Source organism: Arvicanthis niloticus, chromosome 12, assembly GCF_011762505.2.
Source record: "Arvicanthis niloticus isolate mArvNil1 chromosome 12, mArvNil1.pat.X, whole genome shotgun sequence".
Taxonomy (NCBI): Eukaryota; Metazoa; Chordata; class Mammalia; order Rodentia; family Muridae; genus Arvicanthis; species Arvicanthis niloticus.
In genome coordinates this window covers 67,506,117-67,512,116 of record NC_047669.1, presented here as the reverse complement: position 1 = coordinate 67,512,116, position 6,000 = coordinate 67,506,117, and the positions used below count along the sequence as shown (strand labels likewise).

At 38.9% G+C, this 6,000-nt stretch overlaps 1 long non-coding RNA gene across 1 annotated transcript in view; it reads right to left on the bottom strand.

Moving 5' to 3' along the window:
- Nucleotides 1–479: 479 nt before the first annotated feature.
- The window catches only part of LOC143434025 (uncharacterized), a 43,723-nt gene continuing 38,202 nt past the window's right edge, over nt 480–6,000 (bottom strand). The window contains exon 3 of the long non-coding RNA XR_013103170.1: nt 480–912. This is a non-coding gene — a long non-coding RNA (uncharacterized LOC143434025). The remainder of the gene's footprint in view (nt 913–6,000) is intronic.

Genomic DNA, 6,000 nt, shown 5'->3' with positions numbered 1-6,000 from the left:
GGCAAAGAAGGTTTATTATGAAGATCAAGGTAGAGAGAGTTATGGGATCCTGAAACATAAGATTGGAGCATTTAGATGAACACCTTTGAAGAAGTTTTTAAGAATGCTTCTTTGTACTCTCAGAGAATGCATAGTGTCCCAACATTCTTTAGTGAAAATAACACTTTGATATGCTCTACTATGATGGAGATACCTGTTAACTAAAATACAAAAATATTTTTTTTGCATCTTCTCTTCTGTCTAGTAGATCAACAACTACTATCAAACTATAGTGTAACAGACCTAGGCACATGATACTCCTAATATTAGAATAAAAGGACTATAACATAAAAGCATTTCGACTATTAGATGGCATGTACTCATCAGGAAAGGAAAAGTACACTGGAATTGGATTTTGAGCATACTTGATGAAGGATGAATGTCTTTTGACACTGGATGCAGGTTACTGTAAAGAATCATAATAAATCCAATTCCCAAGAATGAATGACTTTTATTACTGTGACATGGTGCCATAGCCATACATAGGTGAAAATGCTTTGTCAACTGCTCTAAGACTCAGAGACAATCATGGAACAGAAATCCAAAAGAATGTAAAGGAAAGACTAGAGTGTTGTGTAACCACTCTAAAATTGATGAAATGTGTGGGGCTCAAGAAGGTAATAAAATTTAGGAAGCTCAGAAAATTGCAAGATTCACAAACTCAGTTTCTCAGGATTATAAAATGAACAGACATGTTGCTAAGGAAAGAGATCTTTCCAACCAGCAAAACTGCCTGAGCTCCAGTCAGTCATCACCCTTGTCACAGGCTTCTCCATTATGAGTTCCCTTTGAGTTGCCAATGTTCCTGTAGAGATCTTTTTGACCCATTGTGATGAGATCCAGAGCCACCAAGAGACATAATCCTTGCTGCTCCTGTGAGAGAAATTATCTTGATTAGGTTAATTGAGGTAGGAAAACTTACCCAGTGTGGGTGACATCATTCCCTAGGCTGTATGAAAGGAAGAAAAATGCACAGAGCTTAAGCACTCATTCTCTCTGATTTCTCGTGGTGGCTGTTATGTGACAAGCTCTTGCCTCTGTGATTCTTTGCTGTGATAGTTCATACTCTGTAACTGTGAGACAAAGTAAATCCTTTCCTTCCTTCTCTGAGTTACTTTTTTCAGTGTAATTGATTAAAGAAACAGGAATAGCATCTAAGATCTAAGTATGCTCTTATGCTCTTAAAGTATCCCAAATAAACTCATTGAACTCCATAAACCCCCAATAAATGTCAGAGTAGGGTGAAACTATTTCTTCAGTCTGTCACTAGTGACTTATACAGGGTTAATAGTCTTCCCAGGAAGATGTCTTAGGAGATGTCAGTCTATCTTGGCCAGTTGGTCACCCAGTACCATGTCATACATAGGGTAGTCATGAGAGTAGATATGTGCCATCAGCAGAAATTCTTACTTATTAAAGCACATACATTACTCTTGCTTCAAGTCAACAAAGGATATCAACAGTTCACCCTCATAGAGTGCTGTTCCTCATGAAAGTCACTGAACCACTTGATAGCAAATTGAATGTATGGACCACTTCCAGTTTGGAAGGTCAATGGTTCTCTCAGGATAGAACTTTGAAGTTATAGATTTGTCTTTCCTGAGCAGAAATTCAAGCAGATCACTTCTAAATGAAAGCTTGACTCACAGTCAAAGAGTCTCATAGTGCGTAAATACCAAATATGCAGAGCACAGAGGGAACAATGACAAACCTGCACCACTGAGAGGCGAATAGCTTCTCTGAATACTGAGAGGGACTTTGAGGCTAGCAATTGATGGCGTAGCTCATAAGAATGACTCTAAATGATGAACTATGATTCTTAAGATGAAGTGTAACTATTCTATCAAAAAGATAAAAGCACTTTTAATTCATTGTGGAGACCACTACCATACTGGAACCCCCCCTCCCCCCAGCTAGTGTACTTTTGTTTTTGTCTTACTTTTACATTCTTGTTGAATTATGTGGCTGTTAGGTGGATAAAACAGACTGAATGCTTATGTTCCATACTAAACCATAGGCAAAAATCCTCACCTACCATTCCAGAAACTAAAAGGAGAGAGGAAAAGTCTGCATCCCAGTGTCTTCTCAAGGTCATATCACCAAAGGTCTAACTTGGCTCCACTAGGATTCACTCTCTCTCTCCCTGTTTCCAAAAGCAGAGCTGGATGACAAGTAGTCCCTTCACACATGGGCCCGTAGGGAACATTAAGTTACAAGTTTATCATAGAAGAACATGGTTTTATACACAAACATAAAAAAGATAGTTGATTATGAGAGCAAAAATGACTACAGTGATGTGTGAGATAGTTCCTAGGAGGAAGCATGGGTAAGCAAGAAGAGAATCAAGAAACACAAGGGCAGAGGCCTGCTTTGGTAAGGACACAGGAGATGCAGGGAGTAGAAGAGTGTCACGAAGCAGCAAGCAAAGTAGATGCAAAGCCATGCAGACTGTGCTCCAGAACTGTCTTTTTATTTTTCTTTCTTTCTTTCTTTCTTTCTTTCTTTCTTTCTTTCTTTCTTTCTTTCTTTATTTATTTATTTTTTAAATCCTAGGAGAAATTTAAAACAAGAGAAAGCTTGGTAAAGAACAATAAAAATGAAATCTCACACTTTGCAAACATCATGGTGGCTGCTTGAGATGGGCTCACAAGAACTGTAAAAGTTCAGCAAGGAGGTCATCATTATGCAGCAACTCCAGGCAAAGAATTATGGTTGATTAGAGGCAGCTCAACAGTGAACACCAGTGAGTGCCAAATAAATTTTATCAAATCACTTCTCAGGAAAAAGAACTTACTTTCTCGATGAATCCAGGCAAGGACATTCACTCCATAGAAGTCATATACAAACAAAGGGTTCAAAATATTTTACCTGAAAGCATAGAAGTACTATATATATGCATATATATGTATATACATATGTGTACATATATGTGTGTGTATGTGTACACAAATAACTTAAATATATATTTAATATAATTACATTTACTAACTTATTGTATGTATATGAGTGTGTATGTATGTGTGTGTGTGTATGAGCTCACACATGCTAAGATTACATGTCATCAAAGGACAGTTTGATTCTCTCTTTACCTTTGTAAGACGAGGGTATTGAACTCAGGATATTCTTGGTGGTAAGCACCTTTGCACACTGAGCCACTTTGCTGGCTCAAAAACAAACAAACAAACAAACAAAAATGCTTAATTAATTTGTGGTCTCCTCTAGTATTTATCAGTGAATCTCAAATTTTCTGTATGGGAAGGACTTCAACTGAGTTGTGGAGATCAGCAGGCAAACTTTCTCCTTCCCAAAGTGAGGAGTTAAGGGTTGCACTTAGATTCAGTTCTATCCTCGGGTCTTTGCAGTCAGCAGCAGGATGAGCCAGGTGCATCCTTCTTGGCTTCATTTCCCTTGTTATACCAAGGTGATGATGGCTTATCACCTCCCAGGTTGCAAGGATAATGAAAATTAGCATTTATTCAACACTGAGAGGCATGCTGTTATTAAATACTGTGTGCTACTAAGAATGAATTATCAATGCTACATTCTGTTGTCTCCCTCAGTCATCTTCTAGACATTTTATATCTGCTCCTGGGCTCACTACAGTTTGTGTCATTTCAGAAAATTTTCATTTTCTGTTTACGCCTATATTGATACAGATAGGGCCTCTCCTACTATGCTGTAATCCACAGAGACAGAGTCCAAATATTTCATTTTAATAACTTCTGTTAAAGGAATCACATTAAAAATTTACAGATTATTCCCATGTGGAATGAAGAAGTTGGGAAGGAATGCTAAAGAAGGAAGAGAGGAGAGAAAAGACAGAGGCATTTAAATAGGCACTAAAAATGAGACCAGAAATAATGACTGTAAGATGACAACTTCATCTCCTTCAACAGCTCTGTGATCTATGTGTTAACTATGTGTGCTATGTGCTCCTAATAAATTTTCAGATCTAACAACTTCAGAATCCACCTTACAAAGAAAAAGAATTAAACCTATGAAGTGCCACATTTTTGAATAAATCAGAAACTCTATTTATTTATTTATTTAAAGATGCCTTTATTTAAAGGCAGAATGTTTCACTAAAATTCATACTACTGGCTGAACAAATAGCAGAAAGCAGAGTGTAGGTGTGGAATACAGGGGAAGGGGAACAGGAGTCCTGACCACTGGAATCCATGCATTGATTTCTTTCCCCATCTTTTTAAAAAGAACTTTAAACTCAGTCTAACATGTTAAGACTTTATGAACCAAAGACTGATGAAGTCAGAGAAAAATGTGAGCAAACCTTTGATTCACTCAGCCCTCAACGTTCTCCGAGGCATGGCCAGACACACACATTATTTCACGTGATGGTCCTTTGCCCAAGAGCAGGCTGATGGAGCAAGTCTTATTTACTCATCAGCTCTGAGTCATGAGGTTGCGGGTATCTAGAGATGGAAACTATGTAGACCTTGGCACTCTTGTCTTTGGGATCCCCTTCCGCTCTCCGTAAATTACAGAAAATTATGACAGTGTTGGTTTGTAGGTCCATTTAACTCAGGCAAGAGTCATAATGTATTAATAATTATATGAACAGAAATGAAGCATGTCTTCTGCCCTAAGCATCTTGTGCCTTCCCTGTGGGATAAGCCAACCTCATCCAAAAGGAACCAGCAATGCTCAGAAAACAAATCACAGCGACTGTGGCCTCAAAGTCCATGCTGAGATGGTTTATATCTAAGAGAGAAAGGAAGACATGTTGTTTAGGAGATGATAAAAATGAACAGTAATGAGAAAGTGAAACTTGACACATGCTGGGAGACGCCCTCATGTCTAGTGTCTGCCGATCTTTATAATGTAAATGTAACCTTAAAATAAATGTTATAGTGCCGATGTGTTAATAGCCAGCGTTAAGAGCTCTGGGTATCTAATAGTCAGCTCTGTATGGGCATGTCATGGGAAGAGAACTGCTGTCAGTTCACAGAACTTTTCCCCCTCTTCTGAATAAACCTAGCAAAATGCCCTAAAACAACCTGGGCAGAACTCAGGGCCACTGTCATGCAAAGCAGGATTATGTCGAGGTGTCTAGGTTTCTTTAAGTACCACTACAAATTTCTCCTTAAGGGGAGGTGGGGGTAGGGAAGAATTAAAAACGCAAATTGAGTTTTCACATAGTTCACCATTATTGTCAATTAGTTCCTGATAGAATGTTAATGTAATGGCATTTTAATAAGAAAGGTTTGGACCTAGGCCTTATTCTTAAGAGGTGTACCGTGAAGAACATGGCAGGGTCTTGAAGGCAAACTGCCTGGACTCTCATTCCACCCCGTTCCGTGCCGTGAACCCTGGGCTTGTCTGCTGTTAGCCCTTGCCTTCTTTACAAATAAGGATTGAGTAAGTTCTTGTGTCCAGGTTCTTTTATGCCAATATGTGACCCCAAATAAACAACCCTTCCCTTCCCCCAGTGAAAAGCACTTCCAGATGCTTTCTGAAGACTATTAAGGATGCAAGAGTCAGCCAAACGCCATCCCTGGGGAGAACCTATGCTTGTTTGTCTTTTGTGGAAACCAAATCCTGGCGTGGATAAGCTCCTTACAGATAAAACAATGATTCTCCCCAATTTGCTGTGAATTCAGTTTGAGTGACTATGGGTGGATTTCCTTGGCTGCTGGAGCAAACGGTAATAATTCTGTGAGATAAAAGAATGAAAATTTATTTCTTGCTATTCAAGGGATCAAAAGTTCAAACTCCATCTCAGGGCTGGTTTTTCTAGAAGGTTCTAGGGGGGAGTAATTGCCTTCATTGCCTTCTTCACCTTCAGTGAGTGCCTGAATTCCTTCACTGGTGCCTTTTCTCACATTGCCTCAGCCTTGCTTCCTTACTTCCATGAACTATGAACTTCCAGTTTTCACTCTGGGTCGTTTAAAGACCATTGATACTATATTCAGTCCATCAGAACAGCTCAAAATACCCTTCCAC